We start from the raw sequence: 13311 nt of genomic DNA, 5'->3' as shown, positions 1-13311 counted from the left end.
AAGATTAACAAAGAGTTTATATGTTTTATGTTCTTATGGCTTTATAGAATTACTTATTTGCAGTGGTATGAGCTTGTGATACTTAGAATTCATTGGAAAATTCTCTAACTTCCTTCACATGCTTGTAAACTGTGTTGTTTCACTGTGTTACAGTTTTCTTCATAAACCTAAACTCTAAGTGCGTTGATTTCCATATCTTGCTGATCATGTTGTTTTGTTGAAGACCATTTTGACTCCATAGCCCAATAGATGTTTTTAAATCATACTTTCAACCAGTCAATAAGTTATACTTCCATTCATTTTGTTCCTAGAGTTAGACATCTAATCATTAATCAAAAACCCTAAACCTAGTGAGAGAGCCCTCTCAGGTTGAGGAGGCTAAGCCTTAGCCAAAAGATTGGTTTGAAATAGTTACACTGAGATTAACTTGATGAGTAGCATATCAGGGTCCTATTTTGGTGATAACACCTGCTAGTATTTGCATCGGTACCTTGACTGCAGGGTTGTTAATGCTGGAGATGGCATATCCCCACTTCTTCTTCTCCAACTTGAATTTCTTTTTCGTAGATTCTGCGAGGGCCAACTCCCCAACTTTTCCATCTGATATATTGGCTGGATCCTCCCCTGAGTAAGGTAGCTATGTGATCCGATGGATCAAGTGGTTTGTGATGAGAATGGGCTCCTCCAGCCACAAACACCCATCATGCACCAAGCAAAGCAGCTGCTTGATGACGAAGACAGTCACTGGGGTGCGGTGGTAATATGACACCTAGAGCAAGTTGAGAAGCCCAGATTTCTCTACACCGTTGAGCCAGGTCCGTGGCTCCAATTCAATCGTTCCAATAGTCGTGTCAATCCGTCGGTGCATTAGCTCCTCAGTCGCTAAATGCAAGAATTTCTCGTGATCTGCGAGGTCCCAATCTTCAAACTTTAGTACAGGAACCCTCCCTAAGTGTAACCCCTCAAAAACAATGTCATTCAGGAGCAATAGAGTTTGTAGGGAGATCTTGCTCTCGTCTATGACCTTCAACACCATGGCTTTGTCCTTGCGTGGAGGAACATATTCTAGTAGCCTGGTAATAGGGTCTGCACCCTGGGTTTCAACTTCCATTTCCAAGTTCTCCTCATCTGCCAGGATTTCTTCAGTTTCTTCCTTATCCGCCTCCAGATTAATGGTCTTCCCCTTTTCCTACAAAGTGAGCTTGGTCCTCTATGGGTTTCTTGGTAAGACGCACATCGAGATCATAGTCTACTTATCCTTCTTTGGTCTCAGAGTTTTGGGTGATTTAGGGACTTTGACTACCACTCCAGCACTCTCCAGGGCAACTTCTACTACCTCAATTTCTTGCATGGCTTCCTCAGGTCTCGACATCATTCTATTTAGGAGGTCCTAAGTCTCTTTCGAAAAACTCTCAAACGTTGAACTTGCCCTCAAAGCCTCAAAATTCGCATGGCCCATACACACCTGATAGCGCAACAACTTGTTAGCTACCTATACCAATAGGTTTCATTTTTCATGATTGGCAGGGGAAGTGCCAAATATGCTCTACTTTGGTGATGCAAAGATCTCATATTTTGTGGGAAACACTTACCTACAGTTGTTTGATGCTGTCCTACTTCTGAATGGGTGATCCAACAGTCTAAGCTGGGTCATGCCATAATTCAATTTTTTGTTGTAGACTAGAGAAAGAAATTTGTCCAAATTGTTCAATCTTGGCAGATAAGTAGTTAGGTAGAGAATGAAGGTTCCCAACTGCATAATCTGGGGCCTTGGAAGTAATAAGGCTAGCCTTAGATAGAAAATCAAAAGAAAATGGAAAAAGAAAAGAAAAAAAGCAATTGAGGGTTTGCCAGTCTAAGTGCACCCTCCTTGAAGTAACAAAAAATGCTAGGCAATAGAATGGGTAGGTAGATGGGGTTGCAGAAGCATGATTTCTTTCATATCACTGGCCTAAGCAAAGGAAACACATGGTGGCCAGTGCAGATCTTCCTATTCAACAGTTTTGTAGCAACAAAGTGAAGCATGTCTAACTTCCCAATCATTCCCCATCAAACTCCTTGCTAACATCCCACTATCACCTTGGTTCATGAGAGAAATCAAACTCATTTATTGATCCTTGTTGTATAGAAGAGCCACATTTCTGGTGTAAAAATCTTTTCATTTTGATCTACTCTCCTAACTAAGTTTGTTCCCTAAAAACTTAGTGTTTGCCTCCTCTCTTCCATATCTCCCATCCAATACTAACTACTAACTCTATTATTACTTAACTCCCTATATTCCCCTTTTCCCTATCATTATATCACTATTGTATATAAAAAGCCCCAAAGTATATATTCCCCCTTCCCTAGGCAATATAGCCTTATAGCTTTAAAAAAAAAAAGGTCGGGCAATAGTGCAAATTTGTGTTCATATCTTGTTTTGGGAATTAAACTAACAACCGGTTGGTTTAATAGCCTTAGAGCCTTTTGTAAAGAAACATGTTGTCTACCCACTTGTTCCATAAAACCCACAAATGTCATATATCCTAATTTTTACCTCTCGCCGCGCTCACCATAAAAAACAAAAGGAAATATTATTTAAATGCCGCTGGGACCCTCCGTATCCATCCTGCACCTCCACAGTCCGTCGTCCGTCGGATCTGGGCCCTCCCATCCGACGGCTCACATAAATATCAGACCGCCTCTGATGCCTGGACGATAGCACCCGAAATCTGTCAAACCATGACGTCAGGGCTCGGACGCGTGTCGTTCCTAGATTGTATCGGGAGGCCGCCTGCCAAAACCGCTCCCGTACAATAAGCGGTCCGAAATTACCACTTACTGCCTTTGTTTCTCCGCCATACGTCACGTCCAAGTCACGCGTACGTCACTGCCACCTCAGCATCGCATCACCGCTCCATCCGCCATCGCCCTGAGCTGTCCGCCACGTCCCCCATCCACGTGGACCACTTACAAGCCGCCACGTCATCACTCCGTACCTGACCCCACCCATGACGTCATGCTGACGTCATCCGACAAAAGGCGCCAAAGGCCAAATTTTCCATATTTTTGCCCGAAAACGCGTTTTTTCACATTTTTTCCAAAAAAGCTATTGTGCTCCTGCATGAGCGATTACGTCGCTTGCTCACCAACCTTCAAGACCATTTCCTTGCTACTGGCGCCGTGGATTCACCTGCATGTCAACGCCATTGTCATAGTAAACCCAGGTATTTATCGGTATCCCTCTGTGTACCGTGGTTTTTGCATAATTCACCAAAATAAGCAAGAAACGAGAGAAAACACTGTAATTACCAAAAAATCTTCGGTGACCAGCGTTTCATTTCCCACTGTAAGCCGAATTCACCTACAGAGCTTCCGCATTGAGCCAAATTACCATGAATTCACTGTTTGTTTGCGCATTCGCAAATCTAAACCTCTGCTAGACAAATCCACCAGAAAGGCCACCCTCAAACCCAGCATTTGCTCATTTAAATATCTCTCTGGAGCATTTCAGCTCAGTTTCTCCTCTGTCTACCCTGCCCTCTCTGAAAATTGCCCCCTCATTGGAAATTCGCTGCGCTGTATTGCTGTGCTCAGAAAATCAAGTTCAAATCCAATTCCAAGTATCAGTGGACCATGGAAGCCCCAGTAGCTCTAAACATTCCTCCTTTAAATGCCCCACAAAGAGAGCTAGAATGGCTGCCCCTGGCTGACAGAGACTACCAAATGGCAGAGGGAATCCCAGATTACAGCAAATACCATATTCATGTACTCAATGATCTCAAAGCCAAACACCTTAGTGGAAATGATATTCTAGGGATTTGGGACTCCAATTTGCCCATTTTCAATCTTCCTCAAGTCAATATCCTCCCAGATTTGATACATCGATGCAGTGCCAACTATGACCCATGTCAGAGAGCTATCCTCAGTCCCTCAGGCTCAGTTTTGTTCCATGTCACCCCTGAGGCCATAAATCAAATGCTGCACTTTCATACTACAAAGCCATTGACTCCTCTATCCATGATGGATTTGATAAAGCAAGGAGGCAAGTTGTCCAGTGCCCAAATTATAAAGATCAATCAATTATTCATTCAATCAGGCTCTCAAACTGTGAGGACTCCTCCTATTGGAAATGTATATCTCAATGAGTTGGGCAAAATGCTTGTGGATATGATCAGTTATGTCCTGGGATACAGATCAACTGAGGATGTTGATGAAACCATTCTGGCAATGATGTCTATCTTCTCCCCTGGAAAGCCTCCTTCTGTTCACTATGATTATGCTGCATACATTGCCAATAAAATCCACGAGCAATTGATGAATCTAGAGAGGGAAAGGATATTTAGATACACTTCTTACATCTATCACTTGTTCCTATTCTATCAGCCTGATAGCTTCCCTATTACCCTCAAGAAGTTTGATGCCCAGGGGAACCAAAGGTCTGTGGTATTTTGGTCTTCAATCTTTCATCACATATCTTTTTCACCATACAGCTACTGTGAGTTCATAGACCTTTTTATCCATCCAGCCATGTCCTTGCTGTTGAGCTCTCCTCCCCCAAGATTGACAGATGAGATGCAAAGAATCCTCCAGCTCTCAAAGGCCTACAGCATTGGGGATTGGTAATTTTACAAACACCATACAGTGATCAGAATATATGGTTGTGAGTTAGCCCCATATAGGCTACCAAGATATGTCCCTATGAGACTTTTTGCTTTAGAATATTTCAGACAATTTGGAAATGCAGACATGATTCATTTCCACAGTAAGAATAAAAAGGCTCAACTCAAAGTCAAAAACCAGCTAGGCCCATTTATTTATAATAAAAGAGAAGAGGCATGGCAAGAAGCAGACAAGATCCTAAAGTGCCTCGGGTTGCAAACCAGTTTCCTCTGGATACCCTATGATCCCAATCACTTCATTAGTCTTAGAAGGGTCAAATATAAGTTGGCTAGCTATGATCATGTCAGGTTGCCTCATATTGAAAAATATGCAAATCTATTAAGATGGAAAGAGGGCACCCTAGAAGAGGCAAGTACTAAAGAGGAAATAGCACAAAAAGAAGCAAAGAAACTTGAGAAGGAAGCTGACTTGGAAAATTGTGGACAGGTTTCTTCTTCTTATCATACTCAACTTGGAGCAGCTGCCTCATCTTCTACAGTTCCCCAGCAAGCAGCTCAAACTACTCCTCAAGCAGCTAGCACAGATAAAGGGAAAGAAATGGAGCAGGATCAGCCGCTCCCAACAGCAGAACAGCAGAAAGAGCAGACCAAACAGCAAGAAGAAATGGTTGAGGCCCCTGTATCTACAGAGCAACAGGCTCAAGAAAGTGTGCCCCCAAGGCAGGAAATAGCAGTGGATACCTCGGTGCTCCAAACCCCGTTGAATGAAGAGAGAACCAGGAAGAGGGACAGACAGCAAGAAACTCCCCTCACTACATCAGCAAGTCAACAAGGGGAGAAAAGGCAAAGATTGAGCCCTTTTTCTGAAGAAGAGATGCCTATTGGACCATCCATGGGTATGGGGCCCCCTAGCATGGAAGCATCAGCTAGTTCCTTCCAACAGGAACAAGAAAGACCACTTGGAGGAGAGGTCCGCTCCTCAAGCCAGCAAAGAAGGGCAGAGTCCGAAATCAAAAAGCAATTTATGGATATAAAAGCTAGGAATGAGCCAGTCTGAATGCAGCTTTACAATCATTTGCTTAAAATGACTCCCACCAATCAACAGAGGCTCATGTCCGCATATGACATTGCAGAGGGGAAGATGACTATGAGCCATTTCATGCCTACCATGCTGCAGCCACAGTCAGCTGCAGATTACATCAGAACCAACCTGGTGATGAGCCCCAAAAATGTACAATTATTTGGGCTCATTCAACCTCCTAATTTGACTTAATCCACCATTCTCATTGGTTTATTGCATGCTTTTGATTATTTTTATGTTAATAGAGTGAATTTGGTTAGTCATTATGCCAACAAGTCTAATGGGTGCTTTGTGTAGCCTTTTTGGTCAACTTGGAGACAAAATTGAAGGTCTTAATGAGCACTTGGCAGCCAAATTCGTGGGAGAACAAGCTAGAGGATTTGTAGGAAGGTGTCCCCTTCATTTATGGGCCCTTACCTCAAATTCTCCACCATCAGCTCGGAGTTCAAGGGCCACCGAATCAATCAGCACAAGGGCAGCCAAGCAAGTCAAGTAGGACTGCTATTAACTCCAAGTTTTGGGCAGCTGAGTCCCTAAAGTTTAGGAGGACTGTTGGGTCCTCAATTTGTATAAATAAGAAGGCTTAGGGCCTCATTTTGGTTAGCCAGTGTAGCCAGTGGATGTTAGCTAGTTAGCCAGTAGATAGTAGCTAGTGGTTAGTCATTTTGTAGCCAATAGTTAGCTAGCTTGTAGTTCGATTTTTATGCAATAGATTAGCTTTGCTTTCAGCTCATTTTCAAGTACTTCTTGTGGACAGTTTTGATGTAAATCTTCATTTCTTGATCAATAAAGATGAATCCAGGTTTGCACCAGCTCTAAATCTCTCTTTGGAGGCTGTAGCTCTTGGGGTTGGGCCCATCTCAAGCGCCCAGTACCTCCTTTGATTATCTTTATGTGTCTTTGTTGCATTCTTAGAATAAAATCTGCTATTTGTATTTAAATCTTGCATTGTTATTTGGATTTCTTTTGATGGTTAAAGTAGCTTCTCATGGTTAGAATAGATTGGTAGGATAATAACAAGAAAAAGGCTACCAAACACCTTGGATCTCACCTCCCCCTTAGTGGAATCATGAGCTGGGACCAACGTGACTTTGCTGCCAACAAAAACGTTGTTTTGCTTTACCATGCAATTCTTAGTGTTGGAACCCTCTTTTGTAGATGCTGATATTAGTAGTGTTTAAATGCTTCAGTTGATGATTTCTTAGTGGCATAAGTTAGTTCATGCATTTCATTTCGAATAAACTGCTGTTCATTTCCTTTTGTTGTTACTTAGGTCAGAAAAGAGTAAAGTAACTAGGTCATAGGTTTTATAAGTGTTTGTGTGTTCAGTTTGAAATACCACTTGCAGAGTACCTATTACCCTTCCTTACCTGCCCATACCCCATCCAACCTACCTGTTTCATCCTTCACTCAGAACCCTTACCTTACATTTACCTCATTCGCTTACTTTGCCATGATTCTCATCTTCTTGGGCAACATCATCTCATCCCTCCTTGAACGAATCTCACCATCTACACCTTCTCCTCAACTCCATTCCCCAAGTCCTAGACCTCTTCACACCCCTATTTCACCTCCATACTCATTCCTCCATCTTTTTCCCTCCATCCATGCTCCAAAATCCCATTTCGAAACATCCTGTAGAAGAATTACAGAACATCCTGTAGAAATCCTGAACATCCTGTAGAACCCCTGCAGACTTCCTGTAGAAGCTCATAAACACAGTTTCTTGGCAGCCAAACTTTGTGAGACTCTCTGGAAGGGTGTTAGGGACCCCTTAGACCCTCTCTGAACCTTCCCAACCTTTCCCAAGCATTTCTCCTCCTTGATCCACCTCTGCACAGTCAAAAATAGTTAAAAGCACATGCATGATAATTCTAATAACTTAATCAAAAATACAAAAAGATGTTTTCTTCAGATAGTGATAACTTAGACACATGCATTTTACCTTCCTAGAAGTAATGGCATCTCTTTTAGTAGTTTTCATTCTCATCTTTGCATCAGTAGGACTAGCTGGTAAAATTAGGGTTTGCTAGGGTTTGCGTTTCTGTTTGGCTTTCAGTTTCTTTCCGCAAGTAGATTAGCTTCCTTTGAGTTAGCTTTCATCCATCAATTAAAAAGCTTCTTCTAAGAGCTCATAGAAGTTGGCTTAAGCTCCTAGCGGACTTGTGCCAGCTGACCAAGTGACAGCTGTGGCAAGAGCTAGTACTTGTGCATACAGCACTGTCACTTCCAAGTTTGTTACGAACTACCGGGTTGATAAAATTAAAGAAGGGAGTTCCAGGAGTTGTAGCATTATTGCTACAATACTGGGGCCCACCATCTTTTTGGCGCCGTTGCCGGGGAAGCGTCAGAGTATTGGTGATTGTCGCTTTTCTTCTATTTTCCACTACAATCTTCTGCTAAGTAGTTTATTTCATTTCCATTATGCAATTTCGTTTATGCAAAAGTAGATTAGCCTTTCCCGCTTTCATAGATTAGCATTTCAATTCCGCAATTTCATTTCTGCAAGCGTAGATTAGCATTTCAATTCCGCAAGCGTAGACTAGCATTTCATTCCTGCAATTTCATTTGAGAAAAATAGATTAGTCCTTTACTGCTTTCATTTCAATTCCGCATTTTCATTTCAGCAAGATAGTTAGTTGTAGTTCAATCTATTTTAGTTTTGAAAGTAAAAGAAGAAAAATACAAAAAATCAACCAAAAATATTTCCTTTCATGCCTTGTAGGAGTAGAGATAAGTTAGAAAAATATTTTCACAACACCCCCCTTTTGCTTCACACAGCCAATCTTCTCTCTTCTTCAATGGTTGTGACTAAGAAGAACCCCTGGGTGGACATCAAGACATATTTGAAGAACCTCTAGGGGAGAAGAGAAGAAACCATTCCTCTGGAGCAAATGGCTACAAGAAAAAATGTTGGGAGCAGTCCCTTGTCCAAAAATGAATTTGAAGATCAGATGGAAGATTTCAAGAGTGATATGAGGCAGTTTCTTGCCATGCAACTGGATACCTTACAGATCCAAAGGAAGCAAGAGGGAACCAAGAGCGCTTTGGTAATCTTTTGTCCTAGGTGCACTAGAAAGCATCCTAGGAACGAATGTCCAATGCACTCCCTAGAAGTGTGTTTCATCTGTGAAGAATACCATCCTACAAATCAGTGCCCTTCCTTGCCTGGACTTAAAGTTGCATATCAGAGAGCCAAAGGAGCCACTGAACCACTCCATTATATGAACCAAAGGAGGCCGCATGGACCTAGATCTTACCAGCAGGAACTGCAAGGGACATTTGAGACCTATTATGACCCCTATCAAGCCACTTTGATGCCTTCTTGGGGTCCCCCTGCTCATCCTTCTTGGTTCACACCTCCTCCTTGTTCCTTCACAGATCCATATTATGCCCAACCAGTTGCTCATTCATTTCACTCTTATGCTCAGCCATAGCCTCAGTGGAATGCACCTTATCAGGAGTGGAGGCCCCAGTACAACTCTCATCCCGCTCATTTTCCTCCACCACCTGCTCATCCACAACCATCGTCTCCTCCTCCACCAAGGCAACCCCAAATGCCTACCCAACCACAATGCCATCCATCTCCATCTCAATTTCACACCTCCACTCAACTACCCGTACCACCATTTCCAAAACCATACAATGGAGCAGCTCAACCCAATTGCAAAGTTGAGGCACAACTCCAAATGACTCCTCTTGAGCTCAATGATCTTCACCATAGCTCAGGAAAAGCATTGCAAAAAAGAGATCATCTTGAAAGCATTGAAGGATCACATCCAGCAAAAGAAGATTCAAAAGAGGAGATCAAAGAACCATGGGCTGCACTTGATGAAGAGAAGAGATCAAAATCAGAGCTTGAGAGAGGTCAATCATGGTTATCATCAAACCCTCCATGTAGTCAAGAGAAAGATCAACAAAAAGAGGAAGATGAGAAAGTCATGTTAGAAGGTGACATGAAGAATGATCGAGATCAGAAAAAGGACCAAGGATATCAAAGCTATATTGAGACATGGTTCCAGACAGTCACTAAGTTGCAGCAGTACTCTCTTCCTCAGCTATGTTTGATCTCTTCAAGGTCAGATCATTTGGTCTCTGAGATTTGGATACCTATCAAAGCATGCATTTCGAGCCTTCACATCATTTTTTCTTTAATCTCGATGTGCACATGGCTCCATTGGAAGTATTCTTATACTTGAAAATGATTTTGTTTTTCAAGTAGGGTAGGGTAGAAAAAAAAAAAAAGAGAAAAAAAATGAAAATAAGATGAAAAAATAAAAATCTAAGGTGAAAACCTCCTCGGAGGCGCCTTAGATTGGCTCATTGATTGAAAACCTCCATGAGGCGGTCAATGTGTTGGAAAGAAGAGAAAATAAAAAGGCAACAAGATCTTTGGGTGAAAACCTCCCTTGGAGGCGCCCAAGGCAGGCAATTAGGGTGAAAACCTCCATGAGGCGCCCTAGTTGTTTTTCAAAAAAAACAAAAAACAAAAGAGGAAAAGAAAAATAAAAATAAAACTAATTCCATTGGCTAATTGTAGGTTGCAAGAAGGACGTTTCATGACAGGAGGAGCACTCAAATCAAGGTTAAAGGAATTTTTCTTGTGCCTTCTACAGGAAGCTCTGTATTTCTACAGGAAACATCTTGTAGAACCTTTGGACGAACCAAATTCAAGTCTAAAATGGAATCTGATGGTGGGAATCTTTTGATTAGGCCTACAAGCACTTCTGTGTCCATCCCTTGCCTTTCTCCATTATTTTTTCCACCTCATTGTGCTTCTACAGGAACTTCCTGTAGAAATTGTGGGAAACTAGACATGGATTTCAAAAAGTGGTTTGGCGAACATGGTAGCTTCCTCAAGGGTTCAGAAGTCCTCATGCAATCTTCCAACTCCTCCTCCATCATCTCCATACCTGCATCACAGCCAAAATTCATTTTTTCATACCATGCAACAAAAATGCAAAGTGCCTTGAAGCAAAAACACATAGAACAGAATTTGTTTTTGCCATAACTTGAAAACCATGCATCCATTTGACAAACTGTTTTATGGGGAATTGTACAAAGGTGATGAAAACATGCCTGAGCAGTTTCATGCCGTTCCGGTGCACGGTTTCCAAGAAATCAGCCTCCATCACCATCAGCCATTTTTTCATTTTCTCCATATCCGTGCATCCATTTCAAAACCTGTTTCATGGGGATATGTATGTGAGTGATAGTAACCTACCCAAGCAGTTTCAGCCGATTCTGATGCACGGTTTTCGAGAAATCGATCTATGAAATCTTCAGCCATTTTCAATTTTTCTCGAAATCCGTGCATCCATTGATCACGATTTTGCTATGGGAGATGCATAATGATGATAGGAACATGCTCAACAAGTTTCAGATCAATCCGGTTTACCGTTTGGGAGCAATCGCGAAAACAAGTTTTGGTTCTATGACAATGCAGCAGCAGCAGCTTGAACGTGCAGATCTGAGCGTGGAAATGGACTCCTGCAGCATGCATCTGGCTAGAGGACACCTGCACAAGGAAAACAACCAAAAATTAGCAGCCAAGCCACATGCAATCAGAAAAACCAATGCATGCAGCAATGACAGGCCACAGCAGCTCACGACAGCCATTCAACTTCGAGGTATGTGACTGAAACTCATTCTTCTATTGCATAAATTTAATTTAAAAACTGCATGAATTAATGGAATGGTGGGATTAAGCCAAGAATTATCAAGGTTAAGCTGATTGTCTTCTCTAGAACTCAACCGGCAGTCACGCAGTACACGTGGACAGTTGACTCACGTGAAAATTTAAAAAAACAGGAAGTGTTGGTCGTTTGAACTCTAGTGCAACTGATCCAGAAGAGAACATGCAGTTCATGATAGCACTGCAGTCTGCATGTGGCCACGTATGCCTGGCCACTTCACTTCCTCACCACGAATCACGCTGTAATTGAAAAACAGGCTCGGCTGACTCTCACCACCCGCTGATTCATTTGCACTTGCAATGTTCTTAGCCGAAGTACGCGTCCTCTGCTCCCACAATCTATTAACTTGTCATCCTCCACCAAGCTTTCTCGGCCATTTTTTTTTAAAACCCACCTATGCAAGGGCGTTCTACAGAAAACGGGTGGGTCTTCTACAGGAAGTATGACACAGCTTTCAAAAGCAGAGAAAATGGATTTTTCTTCGACAAATTTGGAGTCCCGAGAAAGATAATTGCTGCAGAGGATGCCAAGCGTCTTAATGCAGTAGAATTCAGTTTTGAGGATATTGAATCCACAGCTAAATCCATCGGAAATGCCAGTAAAGCAGTGGTATCAATAGGACCCACAAAGGATGGACCTAGTTCCAAAGTTACTACAACTGATGCTTTGAACGTTATTGAAGAAGCCAAGCTAGCAAATGTGAATCATATTGTTGTGTTTACGAATCTGATGGAGGGTCTTCAAATGTTCTTGATGGAATCTCTTCATTTTTCAGCAACTTGTTTGGAAAATCAAAAATATCATTATCAGAGCTTACTGAAAGAATTGTGGAAATGGGATTAAGTTACACTATCCTGAAGGCCAGTTCCACAGATGATTTTATTTCAGAGAAAGACTGCAACCTTGTTCTTAAGGCGGAAGGAAGTGCAGACGTAAACAACAAAGTAATCAATGCAAATTCAGCATTGCATTCCATGGTTTAAGGTTTCAAAGACACAAGTTGCATCTGTGGTAGTTGAGGTTTTCGCAAACACTTCCATCTCAGAGAACAAGACTATTGATGTTGCAGCCAACCCTTCTGCACCTTCTCTACCAGTTTATGAGCTTTTAAGTGCCATTCCAACAGATGGAAGAAAGGAATTTTTCGTCGAGGCCCAAGCGAAAGCCAAAGCTGAAGAAGAAGAGCGCATAGCTGCAGAAAATTCACAAAAAAAAAAACAGGAGCTTGCTAAACAACTTGAAGCAGAAGCAAAAAGGCTTGCAGAAAAAGAAGCTGAAGCCACTGAACTTGCTGCCCAAGTCAAGGTAGGTGCTGCAACTACTTCATTCGATTATTTTGCAACCAAGGCTAAAGCATTCGGTGTAGATATTTTTGGGGCAAGGAAAATGATGACAAGTTGGTGACAAGCCAGAAAAGCACAACCCTACAGATGTATCCAACAACATCAGTGATTGGAACACTGGCATTAAACCAAGCTGCCAAAATAGAGGGGGACAAAACCACACTAACACCCAGGGAGAAAAGACTACAGAGTAGAATGGAAAGGACTGAACAAGTCCACGTCAGTGAGGGCACCTCTAAGGTAGCCACAGCCAAGCTGAAAGGAAAATCACCCACAGCCAAGCAGGATATAGTGGTGCTGTCTGTTTCTACAGGAAGACAGAGAACTGTTTCTACAGGAAGTTTGGAGAAAGGGCAGCAGAAGGAGAAATTGGCCGAGATTTTAGCCAAGGAGGCCACCAGGGCCATCAAAGATGAGGAGAGAGATTGGTTGCTCAGAGGATGAGCAACACTTTCAGTAGGGGGGTGATGATGAGCCCCAAAAATGTACAATTATTTGGGCTCATTCAACCTCCTAATTTGACTTAATCCACCATTCTCATTGGTTTATTGCATGCTTTTGATTATTTTTATGTTAATAGAGTGAATTTG

General features: G+C 42.2%; 1 pseudogene; it reads left to right on the top strand.

Annotated features, from left to right (window-relative positions):
* Window positions 1-11774: 11774 nt before the first annotated feature.
* Window positions 11775-12782, top strand: LOC149200440 (protein PLASTID TRANSCRIPTIONALLY ACTIVE 16, chloroplastic pseudogene; annotated as a pseudogene).
* The last annotated feature ends 529 nt before the right edge of the window (window positions 12783-13311 follow it).

Source organism: Pinus tabuliformis, chromosome 2_1, assembly GCF_031772625.1.
Source record: "Pinus tabuliformis cultivar Carrire ecotype Pingquan chromosome 2_1, CPIR1, whole genome shotgun sequence".
NCBI classification, from domain to species: domain Eukaryota; kingdom Viridiplantae; phylum Streptophyta; class Pinopsida; order Pinales; family Pinaceae; genus Pinus; species Pinus tabuliformis.
The sequence above is the reverse complement of the archived record's forward strand: the minus strand, read 5'-3'. Positions and strand labels throughout refer to the sequence as shown.